Raw genomic sequence first — 23,193 nt, 5'->3', positions numbered from 1 at the left:
AGATGGGTTAGACTATTGCAACGTGACGGGTATTCTGTCTCCCTATTTCAAGTGCATTAAATACTATGGCACTTGTAATAACATGGTTGGGATATCCGTTGTGTTTGTGATGGAGTAATCCTTCCACCAGACTCCAAATCCGGCACTAAGTCAGAAGGTACAAATCATCACCAAGTGAAGGTGCCGAAAGTATCCTGCCCTCGTGGGCTTTCCAGGGCAAAGAATCTTACATTTCTCCTGCTTGGAGCTTTCCTGCCAAAAAGCAACAGCTTCACCTGGACCTCATTAAATGTCTAGTCTGCCATGTGGAGTCCTTTTCAGCCACAGCAGACTGCTTTGCCGAGCTGAGGATTTTCTACTTCCATTCTGCCAAAAGGTTATGTCAGAAAGTAACATTTTCAACCAGAATAAATCTGTTTTCTGTATCCGGCCAATGCTCCATTGCAGTTTTCCTTTTTTTGCAAACATGTCCAAGTTGAGAGAAACCAGAGGACTGCAGTTAGTCCTTAACACTTTTTGCCACTATTTTCATTGAAAACGTTTGAAATTCAAATCTCCTGTTTAGGTTATTAGATTTTTGCTGCTTTGGCATCATTTTGTTTATTCAATTGATCTCTTGTTTTATAAATTGGAATGGGATTTAGTATTTTCAGCTTTTTAACTGTTTCAGTACTTCTACATAGTTTGCACATTTTCTTAATTTAAGCCTGTCTGCTCAGTGCCATACATAACAAGGGTTGAGGTCAGGTTTAAACTACTGAAGCATTTACTGGACCTAGACAATATAATGACAATATTACTTGTGGCTACCATCTGCCTCACCTAAAAATCCATATTCTCCCATGTAAGTATGTACTTAGTAGCATTTGTACGCAGGTAGGAAGCAACAAAGTGCTGAACATTGGCAAGAGCCTAGGTTCAGTTACAGTCATGACAAAGAAATAGGTAGCAGCCAATATCACTAATTGTGGTGAAGTGCTTTCTCAAGAAATGTGTCTACAATTTGTATCTGAATTGCAAGTACGGCAGACTGATTCTGATGCAAGTGGGGTTCTTCTTCCTGTTGTTGCTTTCCATAATGAAAAATGTCTAGTTTCTTCTTTTAATTTTCACTTACACTTCTTTATTCGCAGACTGGTGGTGTTCTGTCTCCTGCTGTGATGCTCTCTAACTGAAATTGTAAGGTAATTGGTCAGATATGTTCCTATGTAGTTTTCAAGCAGTTCTAAGGGATGCAGTTTGTCATAAATGTGATACAGTCTTTGAGGAGTGTTCAAATGTGATGAGACATACTGCAGTTTGTAGAATGCTCAATTTGATTTCAGGGATGCCATTAAGAACAGCATTGCCTTGCTCTAAGGGTGAGGGGATCAGGGTTTGCACTATCATTGTGACATTATCTCCTGGAAGCATGGGTTTCACTTTCTTCAGGGAACCAAGCTGGGAAAAAGCTGTTTGTCTTGTTACAACAGTAATTCATTATTTGTTGTGTGATGAGACTCACTGTCATTCGCTGAGGAGATGTTGAGATAGATTTGAGTATTTTCAGCATGTTGCTGAACCTCTGTGTTTGAGCATACTGCCATTCTCCCTAAGTATGAATCTGAATTGTTCAGTGTAGAGTTTGAAGAAGATGGGAGAGGAAAGAGCCCTGTGATTTCCCACTGGAAATTGGGAGGTTTTTGCATCTTGTACTTTCAATCTGGAAATGAACACATTTATCAAGATCTACCCACCACAAGAGAGAATACCAATAAAGAGGAAAACCTCCTGTGACTCGGAAGAAATTAAAATACAAGAAACATACAAATAACAAGCCTCTCTTTCCATGACAACATATTCAAACAATATTTAAAACAACAAAGCAAACTGAAGCACTTACATCTGGTGCCCACAAAGGAACCTAGATGAATTATCACTTGCATTGAGCTGTTGATTGAGACCTCAACACATGAGTAAGCTTCACTGCCATTGTAATTTACTAACAGAAGGGTTTCATGGACAAAAAGTCCTTGTTCTCTTGCCCTTTTGCACACTGAAAGTGACTTAGCACTTCTCCTTTAGCTCTGCTCCTAGACATTTTATGCACCACTATTCTGGATTGGTGCCTTCTCTTGATTATCATAGCAGCAGTTGCCATCTAGTAATGGTACTGACGGCATGCCTAGAATCTATGATTTTCAATCCACAAGTGAAATTTAAAGTGGGAATCTCTTTTGTCTGTAAGTCATACTGGAATGAAATCTTCCATCCATTGTCCATTTGAAAAATTTCAGTTTATAAAAAGGAAATACCTGACACTTTGTCTGTATTGTCGTTATGCTTGTGAACTGTCAAAATTCAGAGGTCTGATGAAGAAGAAAGGTTTTTTGATGGATGGTTAAACCTAACAATAACAGCATAATGTTTCATTTTAGAGCCTTAGAAATCTTTCAATGGAGGGTGGTGTCTTCCTGTGCTACCCACTACAACCATTTTTATCCACAGATTACTTAGAACCTTTTAATTATAACCTGACCATAATTCTTAACTTATGTTATATAAAGCCATATGAGTCAACTTGAGACAACATGTGCATTCTTATGTATTCTTTAACACATGCACTTACCTGGCAGAAACAAAACTTGGGAAATATATCAGGATAGGCTCAAGGTAAAAAATGTGAAAACAAACAATCACCCATCAACTTATAATTCTTCTTTAAAGGAATGGGATGCTAGATCATGGGACAAAGAGGCTACAGTCTTGAAATCATAAGTGACTGGGTTACTACAAGACCCAAACCATCTGTCCCATGGAGGTAAACTTCTTTATTTGAGAAGCAGATTGAATTAACCTTAGTTGCTGGACCTAAGAAGCAAACTCTTGGGGAGAGTAAACATGGTAGTGGCCATAGTGTGAGATCTCTGGTGAGTGGATAGTTCATAGTATGGATGTTGAGAAGAAGGCGCATTCCAAAGTAGCCTTTGTGTCAGAGGGTACCTCTAGCACACAGCTGCTCATAGCTGCCTAATTTTGAGCTGATTCTCGAGGATCATGTCATTGCCACTGCTAGGAGTTTTGCTTGCTCTTTAACTTCTGTACCTTGTATTTTACTGTTGCACTATGGTCATGATACAGCAGTCCAAAAGAGCCTTGCATTTGAGTATTGTTCATTCAAGTGACTTAAAGTAGTTGGAATATTCACAAGGTAAGAGCTTGTATATATTAAATTGCTTTGGGCCTTATCACAATAACTTAAGCACTTGAGGTGCTAGTTTAAGACAGTATCTTTCCACAGTCTTGGGCTGTCTGGTGGGCAGTCTAAAACAGTTGAAGAGATGACAGGAACAGCCCTTCTTTACAACCTTAGGGGTTAGTAAATGGTTGCTTGTGACTGTAATTTTAAAGGTATGTGAATCTTTTGCCTGGAAATTCAACCACAATCATTCACTTATTTAAAAGAGCACTAAAATGAACACATTAACATAGACAAAGTAACATAACAGGTCAAATGAAACACAAGATGGAACAAAACAACAACACATTCAAAACAGAATCCTATGTAGAACGTAAAGTACAGAACATCACAATTCACAAATACATCATAAAAACACAGGAGCCCCAGAAAACAACAGTACACATGGGAACAATAATAAAATGTCACACAACAGTTATGCACAAACATTCTTGTCATATATCACCACCTCCGGTAACCTGCTTTAATGATATGATGGTAAAAGGTCTTTACATCATGTGATGGCTTATCTTACCACCAAGGGTGTAAAATAGTATAATTTACAAATGTTTTGTGATTCAGCTACATGTCTTAGATTAGCACTCCTAATGCTCTTATTATATGATAAGGTCCCATGACTTTCAATGAGACAAGATTAACATGCACCCTAACACTTTGGAAAGCTACTTACTATAACTCGCAAGACTCTCTTGAAGAAGAAATGAAATTCCTCATGACCCTGATATGGAGGTAATGAATTGCAAACCTTCAATGAGTCTGAGGCATATGTAACCTGCTTCCAGCTGAGTCTGTGGACTGGGAGTACAGACCAAATTTTGAGGTTGAATTGCACCAGTGTTTTAATGACTCAGAGCCCTGTTATTACAGAAAGTGCTCAGGTTTGTGGGGCCCCTTCTGTTACAAGGATTGTTCTGCTGGGCTAATTGTACACTGGTGCAGGTCGGAAGGGGCATACTCTCATCAGCATATCAGGATAGAGACATGGCTATATGAATATGTTATGTTATGTTATTTTATATTTTGAAGTGTTACTGGTATTTTATAACGCACTAATTACCCTTGAGCTTACCTAGGCACTCTGTAGCAGGTATATGAGCAGGTATATGAGCACAGCCCTTGGGGCTTACTCATAAAACCAAGGGCCTGATTTATGAAAAGTTAGTGCTGCGTTTACATAATTTTTTGATGGGTCAGGTCATGAAGAATCTGAGCTCTAGGGTTCAGGGTTGCCACATAAATACTCAATTTAGGGGCATTACAGGGAGTACCATGCGGTAGCCATTCGGCTGACCACCTTCAGGGTGACCACACCCTTCTTATGACCCCTTCCGCTGGGAAGTGGACATAATGCTAATTTTTAATGCCTAATTTCTTCCAAACAAGATGGAGGAATTTAACAATTAGTGTCCACTTCAGATTGTCCACCTTAGGGGTGGGAGTGGCATGAAGTGGGGTCAGGATAGGGGGGTTGGTTGTCTCCACCATCTGGAGAGACCTGGGTCACATTACAAAGGCAACAAGGCTTTTGAAGCTCCCTGCCCTGGAATGTCGATCCTGCCTGGGAGAGAAAGTAACACCTCTGCCAAGTGCATCCTTTTCTCTCTGGGCCTTGGGAGCACTGACTATCACTGTGGGGGTACAGAAATGTGTCTATGTGTCTGTGGTAGCCTAAATGGTCAGGGCCAGTCAGTTAATACGCTTGTAGCTGGTAGGTTTTCAGGGGCACCTCTATGGTCCCCTTTGTGTGCATTCCTTAATAAATCCAGCACTTGAATCAGTGAGGGTTTATTATTCTGAAATGTTTGATACCAAACATCCTAGGGTTCAGAGAAGCCATTATGTAACTGGGGAACTTGTAGTGACCAGTGCCTAGCAGAAACATTTAAAAAGGCTTCCCTGTGCACTTACTTTGTCTCAGAATTGACGGGCATAGCAGGGGCATATCTGTTCATGCATAAATGCCTACACATGTAATATAATGCACCCTGCCTTAGGGCTGTAAGGCCTGCTAGAGTAGAAACTTACATATATAGCATGCAGTGTTAGGAGACATGGCACACAGGGTGTTACCCATGTTGTGCTTTCAATTTTGGAGCACCTTTTCATGCATCCTACAATGGCAGTCTGTATAAGGCTGCTGCTGGGTCCCTCAGAGTGGCAGAAGTTGTGCTGCAGCTCGGAGGGACCCTCTTCAGTACCTATGCCCTAGGTACCAGGGATACCATTTACTAGGGGCTTCTATGGGGCTGAAGGACATGGTCACTTGGGGATCAAGTGAACAGGTGTCTTTGTTTTAGGGAAGGAACACTGGTACTGGGGACCTGGTTAGAAGGAACACAGTGCACTTCAATCAAAGTTGCATCTCAAAACCAGGCAAAAAGTGAGGGGGTTAGTGCTGCAGGAACCCAGTTCCCTACACTATACATCTTTGCTGACCTTAAATAAGAATTAGCTTATTTGATGGAATAGTGTTATCAGATAAATACCTTACATGTGGCTTGCTCCCAAAACTATTAGGTCACAGTCCCCTTTGCTAGCCGAGGAAGAGTCGACCCAGAATACAACTGCTCTACACAATAAGGGCCACATTAAAAATACTTAGTGAAAACTGTGTATTGGAAGAAACCCAGGAATTACTGTTCAACATTTCATGTCACTTTTTGCATTCCTCGATTTTTGCTCTGCATTGAGACATACTAAAAGGATGATTGGGGATGATGGGATGATGGAATGATGGGCTGCATTCTCTTATGTGACCACCTGTGGCAGCGTAGTTAAAGGCTTACATGTGCAAAGTGAAAGTTAACTCTCTTGAGCAATTGTTATTAGTATGTGGATTAAATGGCTATTACATAGCGTTGATCTGCATGAGAGATTATAATTGTTCCATTGCCATTGAATCTGTTTAGGAATGTATTTAGATTGTTCCAGAAAGGAAATGGGGATAGGGATTTTCTACATAGTGGTGATGGGGGTTAAGTGGCTATTTCATATACCTGGTACAGTTATTTAGTAAATGTTGAAGGGAAATGGGCACAGCTGTGTTCTACATGGGGATATTATTGGGGTATGTGGCCATTGAATATATTTTGAAATGTATAAAGATTGATCAAGAGAGGAAATACGGATAGGGATTTTCTACACCGGGGATGATGGCCGTTAAATGGCTTTGACATATACCTACACATGTATTTTCATGCTTACTGTAACAACATGGAAATAGCTACTTTACTCACAAGGGATTATGGACTTTAAACAACTGTTGAGCACATTTTCCCCGATATTATAATGGTCCTGTTAGAAAACTGGAAATAGATTATGTGTGACCAGGGGATAAGGGGGAGGTAAAAGGCTGCTACAAAGCCTGGGCATGGTATTTTACGTAGCCCTTTTGGGATAATGGATATAATGAATTCCACATGGGGGATGACGGGGGTTAAATGGCTGTTGCATACGCCTGCAACTGTAGTGTAGTCACGTATGTTGAGGAAATGGGCATTAATATTGTTTTAAATGGGGATGATGGGGTTAAATGGCTAGTACATATACCCTGTACTATTATTTAGTAAATGTGGAAGGTAAATTGACATAGTTGTGTTGTACATGGTGGTTTATAGGTGTTACATGCCCATTGAATATGTTTGGAAATATATTAGATCTGTTCAAGGCAGGAAATAGGGATAGGGATTTTCTACATTTGGATGATGGTTGGTAAATGGCGTTCACATATAACTACCACTGTATTTTCATGATACCTGTACAGAAATGGAAATAGCTACTTTACTCACAGAGGATTATGGGCTTTAAACAGCTGTTGGACACAATTTCTCTTAGTATATAATGATCCTTTTAGGAATATGGAAATAGATCATGTTTAATGAGGGGATTATAGAGGCTAAATGACTGCTACATACCCTGGGAATGGAATGTTACGTGGCCCTCTTAGGCTAATGGCTGTAATGATTTCTACATGGGGGATGATGGGTGTTCATTCTCTATTACAAACATCTGCCACTGTAGTGTAGTGACGGGTGCTGAATAAATGGACATAAACATTTTTTAAATGGAGATAATAAGGTTAAATGGCTGATACATATACCTGGCACTGTTATTGATTAAATGGGCATGGCTGTGTTCTGCATGGGGTATTATGATTGTTACATGGCCATTGACTCTATTTGGAAATGTATTAGGATTGTTCAAGGTAGAAAATAGTAATATTAATTTTATATATCAGGGATGATGACATTAAATGGCCTTGACATATACCTACCACTTTATTTTCATGACTACTATAAGGAAATGGTAACAGTTATGTTACTCAAGAGTGATTATGGGCTTTAAACAGCTGTTGAACACATTTTCCCCTATATTATGGTTGACCTTTTAGGAAAGTAGAAATAAATAATGTTTAAATGGTGGATTATGGAGGGGTAAAAGGCTGCTACATACATTGGGTATTGCATTTTACACAGCCCTCTTGGAATAATACCCATAAAGTTTTCTTTATGGGGGATGATGGGTTTTAAATGGTTGTTGCATACACCTGCCACTGTAGTGTACTGATGTGTGCTGAGGAAATGGACATAACTAATTTTTAAATGGTACTGATAGTGGTTAAACAACTGGTACATATACCTGGAACTGTTCTTTAGTAAATGTGAAGGTAAATTAGCATAGCTGTATTTTGCAAGGACCATTATGGGGGTTACATCACCATTGAATATATTTGGGACTGTATGGGGGGAAAGTCTTTTACATATTCTGAGCACAATATTTTACCTAGCTTTGTTGGGATAATGGCCATAATGGTTTCTAAGTGGAAGATGATTAGTGTTAAATGGCTATACCATGTACCTTTCACCATAGGACAGTGATGTGATGTATGTTGAGGAAAAAGGCATGCATTTTTCTTACAAGGGATAATGGGGGTTAAATGGCTGCTATATCTTGTACTATTATTTAGTAAATGTTGAAGGTCAAGGGCCATGTCTATGTTGTGAATGGGGGATTATGTGGATTACATGACAATTGAATATATGTGGAACTGTATTAGGATTGATTAAATTAGAAAATAATAATGGGAATTTATTGCATCAGGGATCATAGGTGTTACAGTTACAGTGGGGTCAAGTGAGCTCTTGCTGATCCTTGAAAATCCTGGGGAGATGTATAAATCCTGCACTGGGCCATACCCATATCTATAGCAGCCTCCAGAATATCAGAAAAATGTGGGTAAGGGAAATTGACAAGTCAGATCTATAACTTCGGGATAAGGATTGACTCTAAGGGCTGGGTTGGTCAGACTGGGACATGAAGCTGTGCTGGGCGTGTGAGATGGCTGGGCAAGACACTATTTTTAGAAATTGGATTTCTGGTTGGCAGAGGTATGGACTCTGTCTAAGCAGGAGCCATAGTCCTAATCAGTGTAAGTCACAACACACCCTAAAGTATCCTGTGATTCCTGCCCAGTGCTAAAATTCAATGACATGCAGCTAAATGGCAGGAGTAACTATGAGTCTATTAACCTCTTCTCAGTTATGGCCTTTCCTCCTAGTGGCCCCCGGGTAACTGTGTCTATACTACCATACTCTGTGAGTAGAAATGTATAGGGATAGGCCAAACAAGGTTCTATCATGGCCGTGAGCTTGATAGTGAGAAATCTCAATACAAGATGGTGTAGTGAATCCTAGTATGTTTTAATGGGATAACAGGAGTTAACTTAGCCTCCGGGTTGGAGACTCGTGCCCTCGTCACCTAGTGACTTTTAACCTACTTAGCTTGCTCTGTCTTAGCCCATTTAATTATTTAATTAATCTAAGATGGCTGCCTTGTTTATAGTTAGCCCACTTGTTATGTTTTGCATTATCAGTGCCACTGCGCTAAGGCGTCAAGATCAAGCAATAAAGACAAACAGTAGGTGTTCACACTTAGGATTGTCCCACTCTATACTTTCAAGGGATTGCTTATAATAATTGCCGTCCCAAGCATGTCTGTTATATATTGTTTGGGAACACACCTACGTCAGGGGTCCTGGTAGATCTGTATAAACACATCGCACTTTAGTCAGATAATCGGAGGGATTCTGACCAGAGGGCATCGCCACGATCGCTGATACCGATGCTGCACATCGTCTTGACGCTGACCCAGTCTTCATGTCCCTGCGGAGTCTGAGATGGAGAACTCATTCCAAGGTAACGAGGGTAGGAGGCTCCTCTCCTGGACATGGCATTGGCAGATTAGGTTTAGCAAACCCAGCTGTCCTTTAGGTAGGAGGTTAGGCCTATCACATTAGGGTATTAGGGCATATTACTTCTCGTATGTCTTTTACATGCATTGCAAGATGGTGGGGGTCTTTGTAATAATGACTCTCTTCTTCACAATTCTGTTTCTTGCATTATTCATTATCCTAATCATTGCAGCCCATGCATCATATCGCATATTGCAGTTGTGTTAAATAAAAACTATTGAAACTTTACTGCATCTTTGTCATTGCCTGTGTTTGTATGAGACATGATATATCTGTGAGAAAGGGGTAATCTCCGTTTAACCACGACACTCCCTGAGATGTCTTATTCTCGATTCCATGCGTAAAGGCTGCCACAAATCACCTTTTACTATTGTGTTTCTGGTGAGTTGCTGCTAGTGAGCCGGTAAGGTTGGGACAACAGTTGTGATTTATTGTAGGATAGGCATAGTCGCCTACAAGCAAAAGTACTGTCATCCTTTAACCGGCAGTCTTGCCTAGAGCAAGAGTCCAAACTACGACATGGGGCCACCAACGATGGTGTTTAGGCACTAATTTACGGATACCCCGACTATAACTGTCTCACAGACAACAGGTACCCTAAGTTCCATTATACGGAGACGTCCGTGGTCTTTGGGAAATTCCTCCTCCACTGAAAAGGTGACACCTGATTAAGCTGTAGGTTGTTCAAGCTTGAACTCATGAAAGGACTTATACTCCCCATTTTGGTGTTCCATTTTTCTAAACAAAAATGGCTTCTCCCATTGACTTTCCTGAAAATGCTAGACAAGCTCTGACGCAACATTTATTAACGCATGGCCTTACAGATGAGGGCGGGAATGTTACTCTTATAATAGAGGCTAATGAAGCATACCAAGCAGAAACATTTTATTGATGTGTCACCTTTCCTGAGGTGGACCAGAGAACACATGCATTCCACACATATGAAATTGCAAACGTACCTCCACGGTACTGAGCATACCAGTATCATGAAATATCGCTCACAAACTAGGAGCACCAGAACTGGTTTGAAAGCGCCCTACCACATGTACTACAAAGAGTGAGGCTAGGTCCCTTAAGTAATGCCGGACCAACGTGGCCTATGTTTGCCACATATACACCTCACCCCGGCATACAAAATATGCCAATAGCAGATCTGCAAGATTTATATAATGAATTAGTGACATTATATAGACGATTAGTTTAGTTCGTAATGCCAACATTGAACACCACACCAGCGCGTCCAGCACCGCCAGTACCTGGTGGTTACCAATTGGCTACTGGGAGTAATCCACAAACAGTGCATACCATCATTGGTAAAGTACCCACAGTACGGGAAAAAATACCGTTCTGGATAGGGCAGAAAACTAATCAGCTGGAAGTTGTGTTTCCCCATACGGGACCACAGGAAAAACATAGACTGCTCACTATGTGCTATCCCTTTGGGATGGTTCCCTCGGTGGATGACTGTGCCACATGGAGTAAGTCTTCGCTGCTACATACACTACCACACATGGTACCCCGACACTTGCCAATTTACCGGAAGTGTTAAAAAAATACAAAATGAGCACGGGGCTGCACCATCCTTGGATTTGGGGATGAAATTAATGCGTAATTTTGGCACGGTTTCCTCTATAACACTCAGTAACATTGAAGGGGAAGCGGTAGCACTGGCAATACGCCAGCGTCTCCGGGAAACTCCACACCTGGAACAAGAGAGACAGCTACCGAAAATTATTTCCGATACCTATACTAGTATAGGGCAGGATAGTTTGGGAGCCAAGCCTAAGAAATTGGAGTTACAAGGTATCACCCATAAGGAGGGTACAAATCAGGCACAAGAGGGCCCTAAGAAGCGCTGGGACAAACAAAAAGATTTTAAAGATAGAAGAAATAAGAGAGCTGATTCTTCACACCCGGAGAACTCCGAAAGGAGATACAATCTCAGAAATAGGAAATAGGGAGAACATTAAAACTCCAGACAGATATACTGATTCACGTCCCTCTCGTTCCTTTCAGGACGCTCCGGATAGACGTAGCGAGAGAGGGGGCCATCCAGATCGACGCCCTGCATACGTGAAACAAAAGAAAGACTCGCAGCAGTCTACCATTAAAAAAGAAGAAAAGACTCCACAGCAAAAGCCACAGTTTAAAAAGAAAAAGGTGGCAGCACTGACAGCTAAAAATGCCAGTACACTTGAGAACACTGTTGAGGAACAAGATGTGGGCAGTGACTCTGTTAGACAGCGCAGCAGATGTCACAATATGTCGCCAGAGTCTGAAAAATCATCTGGATGCGACAGCAACTAGCGATTTCATCGCAGTTGAAACTGCGGACGGCCGCGTTCTCCCACCCGATAGGGTATATAATTTAAAAATTCAGATAGAGGGAGACGAGGAGCGCACAATTAGTGTAATATTCTGGAATGAACTCACTAGTGATATCCTATTGACCGAAAGAGACTGGCCACCTGAGCACGTCCGTAAGCTCCCGCATGGGGAAGATGTCATTTTGCCTTCTTTATCCAATCTTGTTCCGGAAGCAGGAAAAAAAGCCTATGCTGCTGAATGGGCTTTAGCGCAGGCACCTGCGTTATATTGCAATCATGTAGGTTGGGACAGGGAGTCTCCTTGTCATGTTATTCCGGTTAGGTCCACACCCAAACCGCAGCCACAATATCCTGTTAAACATGAAGCGAAAGCACCGGTGAGAGAGATCCTCACCCATCTTGAGTACGGGGAGTAATTGAGCCCTGAACATCTGCAATGAATAACCCGTTATTCCCCGTTGCAAAGCCGGACCATTCATACAGAATAGTCATTGATTATAGACATTTAAATAGCATTACACACACATATGCTATACAAAATTCACATAGCACAGCACTAATAAACAACAGTGCGTAAAAAATATAAACAACATTAGACATATTTAATGGCTTTTTCTGCCAGAACTTTGCACACGAAAGTCGGGACCTGAGTGCATTCTCATTTGGCTCTCATAAACGCTTTTGTCGTTTACCTCAAGGCTATAAGAATAGCCTGGGGCTATTTTCAGCCCGTGTAACATTAGTGTTACATGATATTGATTCCGAGGCGTTATCCTATGTGAATGACATATATTTCACAGATGACGACCTCGACATTCATCTTGCAAGGGTAGATTGCATCATTTTGGGGTTTGCAGACCTCGGTTACAAATTCAACTTTAAAAAGAGCAAAATAGCATTTCTCAGTGTACTTTTCCTGGGTTATGAGCTATCAAATGAGGGAAAGAGCCAGGCCTCGCACTTTATAGAGAAATGTGCTCAACTGCACCCTCCTAATACACTAAAGAAATTACAGTCACTACTAGGTTTCTTTAACTTTGGCAGAACGTACATTCCGGATTATGCACAATGTATCAAGCCACTTTGGGGGTCATTACAACCCTGTCGGACGGTGTTAAAGCGGCGGTAAGACCGCCAACAGGCTGGCGGTGTTTTTTGGGGAATTATGACCATGGCGGTTACCGCAGACCTACACGCAGACCTAGGTGTTAGAGGACGGTTCTGACTATCAGGTCTGCCCTGATTTTTCGCTTTTTGACCACCTGGCTTTTGACTTTTTACTGTGAGGTAGCCTCCTATGAGGGGACTCACGCACAGTAAACACATGGTAAAATGGACTGCGCGTGTTTACCGCCGGCGCAGCCGTGCTAAGGAGAGGCTGCTGTGGCGCTGCAAGGGCAGGAGGCCCCTTGGCGGGTTACATGTGATCATGTGTGCACATGGATGTGCACCTATCTGAGGGCTGTGGGAGGAGGATTCCTAGTGTGCACAGCCCAAGAACTGGGCTTAGGTAAGCCTGGTGCAGAAGGAACTATGCAGAGTGGGTGGTGACCTGGAGTAGGTCTATTGAGAGGGGTGTACACATGTGAGGGAGGGAGAGTCAGTGTGCTTACTGTTTTTTCACTGTAGGGACACTCAGTCAACTGCTAATGTCAGTGTGCTTAAGGTATTTACATTGTGGCATATGTATAAAATGTCAATAGGAAAGGAGGGCCTAGGGTGCAACTCAAGTTCTCTGGGGTCCACCGAGACCAGAGTCACACAAACGTACACTGTAACCTGTAAGAAAAGAATGATGCAGTAGGTTACAGAAGCATAGTTGTACAACATATGGGTCATCCATGGATGTCATCTTTCTCTGACTCAGCTCAGGATAAGGGCCAATTACTGCTCTGTCCAGTTGCTTCAGCAGGGCCTGGCATCAATCAGCCAGCTGTCATCCCGTGCCAGGAGCAGGCTGGAGAGGCCCTGCGAGGAATGTCAGTGAGGAGGGGCTCAGACTTTCAGAGCACATGTGGCAACTAACTCCTGGAGGATGCCATTTTGAGCTATCCCAGAAGACTGTGCAAGAAGGAGGGGACGGGGGCAAGGAAGTGATGTGGCACATCTGGATAGGCCAGAGGTGCGGACCTGCTGGACACTTCCGCCCCCACTTAAAAGGTCCTGCACAGGGAAGAGCAAGCTCTCTTGGCTGTGCTTCACTGCTGGACACTGGGACTGCAGACGGGTGTCATGGACAACTGGAAGGAAGAACCTCCTGACTGCCCTTGGGGCAGGGACTCTGACCCTGAAGGACTCCAGGCCAGCAAGGTGAATGCCAGGGCCAGGCAAGCTGGCCTCCTTACCCCACCAGAGGACTAGTTGGGGGAAGGACTGGGCTAGCACAAGGAGAGCACGCTGCCCAGAGAGAAAAGAGGGAACCCAGATGAAAGGTTGGTGCAGGGAGTCAGTGGGACTGGCTCCCTATGATCTGGGACCCTTCGAGAATGAGGAGGCCTGAGGACAGTGCTCCTGGTGGCAAGGGCTTGTCACCAGGAGCGAAACGACACAAGAATGATGAAAATCGGCCCTTGGGGGCCCGAGATATCCAAGGTAAAAGGATGGCGATCTTTGACCTCTGGAGAAGCAGCTACCGCAGCTGCTCAAGACTGTGACCCTGGAGTGGGCCAGGGTCTGGGGGCTGCCCCAGGAGGAAGAGGAGTGAGGGGAGGGCTGTTGCACTCCACCTCTGGACGAGGGGTCCATTGAGCCTGGCCTAATTTGAGTCGAAGGGGGGGTTGCTGTCGCGCAACCCCCCTGCCGTGGTGGGTAGGGACCCAGGATCCCATCCCGGGGCCCCCTGCGGCTGAAGAAGACTTGAGGCGGAGGCCCTGGACCCCATCCCGGGGCCCGTGAAGAATGAGGAATGGGGGACGTCGTCACGCACCCCCGCCAGATGGCCGCCGGTTGTGAAGGAGCCGGCGGCGAAGAAGAAGCAGGGGAGCACCGTTGCGCTCCCCGTGAAGGTTGGCCGGGGGCCCAAGACCCCATTCTGGGGCCACAAGCAGAAGTCAAGTTGGGGGCACCATCGTGCTCCCCGTGAAGATCCCCAGGAGGGGCCCAGGACACCATTCCGGGGCCCCAAGAAGATGGTGGCATCAGGGAGCGCCGTCACGCTCCCTGCAGACACGAGGAGGGGCCCCAGACCCCATCCCGGGGCCCGAAGCAGCAGAGAGGAAGGGGGGGTGCCGTTGCACACCCCCAAGCTGCCCGTCCGGCCGTGAGCCTGCACGCGTCTGCCCGCTGGAGCGGGAAGACAGCACAGAGAACGTCAGCTCCCGTGGCAGCACACGGAGGTGCTGGCCATGCGGGGAGCCGGCGGGGACGGCCAGGTGTGGGCTCCCTGCGCCGCCCTCCAACGAGGGAGACTTTACCTTGGGCGGGGTGCCCCGGTAGGACCGGCACCCTCCAGGAACCAGCATCGGCTTTGGGCTTTCCTTGGCGCAGCAGGAGAGCCGCTCATTCAATATGCGGCCGCCCCAGCATGCTTTGCGGGGCTGGAGCCGGGGGATAGTCCCCTAAACAAGGTTGTAGTGGTCCCAGGAAGATGGGCCCACCACCAAATTCATGCCCATGGACAGGGGGAGATGCAGGAGCAGTGCAGCCTCCCCCCCAATGCCGTTTGTGTCCCCACCCTAGGTAGGGTGGGACAAAAGAAGGATAACCCCCTGTCGAAGTAAGCCTCAGCAAGGCCTACTAGTGCAAGGGGTTTGCCCTTCTCTGCACAAATTCCTCAGACCATATAGGAAGAACTTGGCACAGAAACTGAAATAAAAGACAAAGGGGGTCAATACAACCTCGGCGGTCTTTTCACAAGACTGCTGAGGGACCGCCGTGCTGAAGACCGCCAGTGGTGGCGGTTTTCTGCTCGACGTGTTATGACTGTTGGGAGCTCTACGTCGTTTTTCTGACGGAGAGCCGCCAACAGCCATAGTGACGTGCGGCGGGGAAGTGGAGGTTGCTCCACCTCCATGCCAACAGTACACCACCCAGCGAATCACGTCCTGTGATTCTGCGCGGCGGTGTTCTGTTGGCGGTGAGGTGTCGGCAGAGCTGCCCCCATGGCTCCCGTCCCCATCCCTGAGGATCGACGGAACAGGTAAGTCGATCGTCCGTCAGGGGAGGGGGGTTGGGGGGTGTTGTGTGGGTGCATGGGGGTGTGCGTGGGTGTATGTAGAGGGGGTGTGTGAGTGCGTGTATGCTTGTGGGGGTGTTGCATATTTTGGGAATGAGTCCGTATGTCTGTTTGGATGTGCGCGTGTATGTTTGAATGTGGGTGTGCGTGTCTGACTGTGTGTGTGCATGCTAGCATGTGTGTCGGTGTGTGTGCGTGTATGTGTGTTGGAGGTGCCTGCGTGCGTGTCGGGTGTGTATGTGTAAGGTAATGTCGGGGGTCGGGGTGGGGAGGTGGGTCCTGCCACTGGATTTCAACGCGGTTCCTACCGCTGGAAATCCACGGCGGTAAGCCGGGTCAAAATACCGGCGGCGGTATTGTCACGGCCACTGGGCTTGAGACCCAGGTCTCCAGCCCAGCGGATGACCATGGCAAAGTTGGCTCTGTATGCACTATTTCAAAGTAAGGAATAGTATGCACAGAGTCCAAGGGTTCCCTTTAGAGATAAGATAGTGGCAAAAAGAGATAATTCTAATGCTCTATTTTGTGGTAGTGTGGTCGAGCAGTAGGCTTATCAAAGGAGTAGTGTTAAGCATTTGTTGTTCATACACCCGCAATAAATGAGGAACACACACTCAAAGACAATTCCAGGCCAATAGGTTTTTGCATAGAAAAATATATTTTCTTAGTTTATTTTAGGAACCACAGGTTCAAGATTTACATGTAATACTTCAAATGAAAGGTATTGCAGGTAGGTACTTTAGGAACTTTGAATTAGCAAAATATCATATACAGTTTTTACATAAATGACATATAGCTATTTTAAAACTAGACAGTGCAATTTTCAACAGTTCCTGGGGGGAGTAAGAGTTTGTTCGTTTTTGCAGGTAAGTAAACCACCTACGGGGTTCAAGTTTGGGTCCAAGGTAGCCCACCGTTGGGGGTTCAGAGCAACCCCAAAGTTACCACACCAGCAGCTCAGGGCCGGTCAGGTGCAGAGGTCAAAGTGGTGCCCAAAACGCATAGGCTTCAATGGAGAAGGGGGTGCCCCGGTTCCAGTCTGCCAGCAGGTAAGTACCCGTGTCTTCGGAGGGCAGACCAGGGGGGTTTTGTAGGGCACTGGGGGGGGACATAAGTCCACACTGAAAGTACACCCTCAGCGGCACGGGGCGGCCGGGTGCAGTGTGCAAACAAGTGTCGGGTTTTCAATAGAAAGCAATAGGAGACCAAGGGGTCTCTTCAGCGATGCAGGCAGGCAAGGGGGGGGCTCCTCAGGGTAGACATCACCTGGGCAAGGGAGAGGGCCACCTGGGGGTCGGTCCTGCACTGGAGGTCGGATCCTTCAGGTCCTGGGGGCTGCGGATGCAGTGCCTTTACCAGGTGTCGGGTCTTTGAAGCAGGCAGTCGCGGTCAGGGGAAGCCTCGGGATTTCCTCTGCAGGCGTCGCTGTGGGGGGTCAGGGGGGTCAACTCTGGCTACTCACGGTCTCGCAGTTGCTGGGGAGTCCTCCCTGAAGTGATTGTTCTCCACAAGTCGAGCCAGGGGGCGTCGGGTGCAGAGTGCCAAGTCTCACGCTTCCGGCGGGAAACGCGTGTTGTTTCAAAGTTGCTTCTTTGTTGCAAAGTTGCAGTCTTTGGTGAACAGAGCCGCTGTCCTCAGGAGTTCTTGGTCCTTCTAGATGCAGGGCAGTCCTCTGAGGCTTCAGAGGTCGCTGGTCCCTGTGGAAAGCGTCGCTGGAGCAGTGTCTTTAGAAGTGGGGAGACAGGCCGGTAGAGCTGGGGCCAAAGCAGTTGGTGTCTCCGTCTTCTCTGCAGGGTTTTTCAGCTCAGCAGTCCTCTTCTTCTTAGGTTGCAGGAGTCTAGTTCCTAGGTTCTGGGGAGCCCCTAAATACTCGATTTAGGGGTGTGTTTAGGTCTGGGGGGTTAGTAGCCAATGGCTACTAGCCCTGAGGGTGGCTACACCCTCTTTGTGCCTCCTCCCTGAGGGGAGGGGGGCACATCCCTAATCCTATTGGGGAAATCCTCCATCTGCAAGATGGAGTATTTCTAAAAGTCAGAGTCACCTCAGCTCAGGACACCTTAGGGGCGGCTGTCCTGACTGGCCAGTGACTCCTCCTTGTTTTTCTCATTATCTCTCCTGGACTTGCCGCCAAAAGTGGGGGCTGTGTCCAGGGGGCGGGCATCTCCACTAGCTGGAGTGCCCTGGGGCATTGTAACACGAAGCCTGAGCCTTTGAGGCTCACTGCTAGGTGTTACAGTTCCTGCAGGGGGGAGGTGTGAAGCACCTCCACCCAGAGCAGGCTTCTGTTTCTGTCCTCAGAGAGCACAAAGGCCCTCACCACATGGGGTCAGAAACTCGCCTCCCACAGCAGCAGGCTGGCACAGACCAGTCAGTCCTGCACTGAACAATTGGGTAAAATATAGGGGGCATCTCTAAGATGCCCTCTGTGTGTATTTTTTAATAAATCCAACACTGGCATCAGTGTGGGTTTATTATTCTGAGACGTTTGATACCAAACTTCCCAGTATTCAGTGTAGCCATTATGGAGCGGTGGAGTTCATTTTTGACAGACTCCCAGACAATATACTCTTATGGCTACCCTGCACTTACAATGTCTAAGGTTTTGCTTAGAAACTGTAGGGGCATAGTGCTCATGCACCTATGCCCTCACCTGTGGTATAGTGCACCCTGCCTTAGGGCTGTAAGGCCTGCTAGAGGGGTGACTTACCTATGCCACAGGCAGTGTGAGGTTGGTATGGCACCCTGAGGGGAGTGCCATGTCGACTTAGTCATTTTCTCCCCACCAGCACACACAAGCTGGCAAGCAGTGTGTCTGTGCTGAGTGAGGGATCCCTAGGGTGGCATAAGACATGCTGCAGCCCTTAGAGACCTTCCCTGGCATCAGGGCCCTTGGTACAGGGGGTACCAGTTACAAGGGACTTACCTGGGTGCCAGGGTTGTGCCAATTGTGGAGACAATGGTACATTTTAGGTGAAAGAACACTGGTGCTGGGGCCTGGTAAGCAGGGTCCCAGCACACTTCTCAGTCAAGTCAGCATCAGTATCAGGCAAAAAGTGGGGGGTAACTGCAACAGGGAGCCATTTCTTTACAGTCATAATTCCAAAAAAAAGACCGTCCGCCAGGGTTGTAATGACCCCCAAAGTTTATTAAACCTCATGAAGTGGTACTACAGTTCAAACAGCACCCTTCGGTAATGTTTCAAGTAGCACACTGAACTAAGAGAGCATGGTCCTTTTATACCCACGCAGGGGCTAAAAAGAAGGTGGTACAATTATAGAAGCAAGACTTATATACATATAAGGTCATATGGAAATGCACAGTCGACAGGTAGGAGGGGCTAACAGTTTTCAAGGACTAGTTGACACATTACTGTCTGTTACTGATTACTAACAGCTGCAGATCTTACTGGGCATGTGCGAAAGTGGGAGATGCTAAGTATAACTTGTCACTAGACAGATTTTCAAGAGTAGTTAACATAAAGGTAGGACAGAGCACATGGCGAGCACATGGCAGCATGTGGCAGAGAAAATGGCTGCCATGAATACAAAATGGATTCTGCGAAATGTTCACAATAGTTGCTAAATACAAGATGTCTTCTGCTAATGCTTAATCGAATCGCTACTGATTTACAACTCCCCCAAGGGTCCAACATGTGGTTGGAGCCCAAGCTTAGGTGAACTTTTGTTCTGGCTTGTGGCACTGTGCCTACTAGAGGTGTAGGCTGGTGTTACTGAATATATTGAACTGTTATTTGATGGTCAATTGAGAGTAATTTGAAAGCAATCTAAAAGTAATCTTAATAGTTAAATTGCTTAAATATGGTTCTGTATGTTTTCTGTTGATGCTAATTTGAATAACAACACTGACGGCCACTTCATGGCAAGATAGATGTATTTAATTGCAGATTTAGGTGTGTTCTTTTCACATTACTTTCAAACGTTCAAATGTTGCAAGGGGGACACTGGGGATTGTTTTGCCATGTGGGTTGCTGGATTAGAGCGTCCCTTGGAGGAGACATGGGAGATTGAACAATGTTTTCCCAGAGTGATTCCATCACTTTGTGTATATTTGTATATCTTTGCATAGTATTGAGTAGTGTGTGTGAGTAATAAATGTACTTTTATTTTATCAAAAGAAAAAGCACAGACTGGACAATCATTTATTGAGAGTCATGCTTGTGTGCTCGTGAATGGGGATTACTAGCCAACACCACTTCCCGTGAGTAAGCCTTGGACTGCTCTGCAATGCTACCCTATCAGAGTCAAGCGCTACAATGGGGTGTTTGGTTCCCAGTGGCGGTCGTGTGCGGACTCATTACTTGTGCAGGCCACACAACTAATGACCCACCTTCCAACACTAGGGGACTGCACAGCCCACTTGGCTGAACTTAAAGCTCTTATACTAGTGCTCGAACATACTGAGCCAGGATGCCTGACTTTAATAGTCTGTGACTCCTACTACTGCGTTCAGTCATACAACGATTATCTCAATCATTTGAAGTTAAACGGGTTTAGAGATTTTAAAGGGAACACCATTAAACACAAAATATTGTGGGGGAGGGTGGCTCATCTTAAGGATAGGCTGCCGTGTGTCCATGTAGTACATACATTGGCCCACCAATGTGTAGGAGTACACCTTAGTGACAATACATTGTCTGATGAAGCGGCCAAAGCAGCAGTAGCTACGGCTTCTGTGGCTGCAGTGACTCGTTCACAAACGAGATTGGATAAGGAAATACTGACTGCTGTGAAAGCTTTGGCTGCAGGCAAGCCCCCTGGAAAGGGATACCCTACAAACTATACTTACCATATCAGTTCACAGAATGTTGCCTATGCAACAATTCCTGGGGTTGGAGATCGTGTGATCCCCAATGAAAACCAGAGATTAGATCTAGTAGAAGCAGCACATGAGGTTGTCGCTTCTGCACATGCTGGTATATCGGCCACAATAACACTCTTACAGAAACACTTCTGGTGGCCTGGTCTATGCAGACGGACAAAGAAATATGTCCTTTGCTGTGACATTTGCCAGCAGATAAAGGATTCTAATATCAAACGCCCACTGCAGACATCCCTCTTATTGTCCAACAGGCCACTACAGTGTGTGTACCTGGACCATTGTTGTCCCTTACAGCCTGATAGTGCATGCAAATATATTCTAGTTGCTGTAGATTCTTGTTCTAGATTCCTGTGGGTGTGGCCACAGTGGTCGGCTGATGCTCGGACTATTACAAAAGACTTGCTGATCTTTATCGGTACATATGGGGTTGCAGCATTCCATTCGGACCAGGGCCCTGCATTTGCCTCTAAGGCATTCAGGGACACCATGGGGACGATGGGTGTTGAACTCCATTACTCCTCACCATACCATCCTGAGGGAAATTCGGTCGTGGAGAGGCGGAATCGTGATCTAAAGCAGTCCTTATCAGCTCGAGTATTAGGATCAGGCCGCAGTTGGTTACATCACCTATATGGGGTCCAGAGAGCACTGAATAACCTGCCAAGACGGTCTTTGGGGGGACGCACTCCTTATGAGGTTCTCTTTGGGATACCTATGTACTGTATGTCCCAGATCTTGATGCCTCTGGTATGGTGGCAGCAGAAACACCGTTTGACATAAATGAACGTCTCACTGTCTTACAGGAGCTTCAGCAATTTTGTGATGACACATTATCTACCAGTGCTGCCACCTTAGGAATAAGGGATTTAGCGAAAACTTCGACTGGTTGGATTCCTAAAGTTCGGGATGTGGTTTGTGAGAAGATCTATGTGAAGAAGGAATTTGGTCCATCATACAGAGCACCTGTACCGGTCTTGGGAATTCAAGGCACCAGGACTGTCATCTTACCACCACTGCCTGGTTTCCGAACGAACAGATTTATCTCCATTGATGACATCAAACTACACCATGTGGCTGATCCTTCACAGTAGACCAAGAGGTCCCTTGGGTGGTTCCCGATCCCCTCTCACTACCCAACAGGGCATACACCTACATAGTAGAATGAACAACACTACTACGGACTATGCAACAATGTCCAATGCTGTTCCAGACACCTCCTCGACCATGGGGAGGGCAGAAAATGAACTTTTGCTGGTTCCAGTCACCACTTCGATGACCACTCCTGTCCAAGATTTGGCTGTTTGTTTCACAAACACATCACAGACTGTTGATACGTGAAGTGGACCAAAGTACAGATAATACACCGGCTCCTGTGTTTGCAGAGACTGCCTCTGGCTATTTCATTGACATTGATGATTTTTCTTCAGACTCATCCACTACAGTGATTGACGATGTTTCAACAAGAAGAAAGCTGTTTTAATGGCTTCAAAAGAACTATTTGATATAACCGTGGAACTATTTATGGTTCTGTTTTACATTTTCAGCATTATTTTTATGGATAGGTTTTGTGACTGTTTTCTTTTTGCTCATAAATGGTCACTATATTCCTGATCGCTCCTCTGTTGAGCCTGTTGATGAAGTTTTAACTCAATATCATTCCTCACATAAGGTCCGAAGAGACTTGTCCCCTGTAAATGTTACAGCAATACCGATTTCTGATGGGATTGTGTGGGAAAAAGTTCCCTTTGATATATACGGGCCTACAGAGATTATTCAAATACCATACGTGTTAAAAATTTCTATGACAGATGTAATTACACCTGATGTTGTCTCTGATTATTGGGATGTCCAAACAGTTGATTCCATGCTAACTGAAATGAAGAACTATTCCGCATTTGAAAGTGATGATGTTTTTGAACATACAATGAATTATGGGGTAATGTTCTGCTATAACAATTGGGGACATTACTACCTACACCGTGCCACTAGATACAGGCCAGTATTAAACTACACACAGTGGGAACACTGTTCTACACCACCGGTGGGGAGCCCAAAATACTATAGTGATAAATTTACATATTTTTCTGGGCATGAGTCGTATTATTTTAAAATACCTCCAGCACAAATTAGAAAATGTTTGCTAACTGACACAAAACTGATTTATTCAGATCCCTTTGTTTCCTGGCTCGCAGTTCAAGGTTATGAACACTGGAAGAGCACTATTGACTTAAAAAGTTAACACAAGATTGGCAGATACAGGGTAGGGAGGCTTTATTTTGAGCATGCCTGATTCCTGTGCAAATGATTTTCTTAAATTATACTATTCAGCAGACATCATATCTGGGGTTAGCAAAAATTAAAGAGA

This window comes from Pleurodeles waltl, chromosome 3_1 (genome assembly GCF_031143425.1).
Source record: "Pleurodeles waltl isolate 20211129_DDA chromosome 3_1, aPleWal1.hap1.20221129, whole genome shotgun sequence".
Lineage (NCBI taxonomy): Eukaryota > Metazoa > Chordata > Amphibia > Caudata > Salamandridae > Pleurodeles > Pleurodeles waltl.
This window is presented reverse-complemented; position numbering follows the sequence as displayed.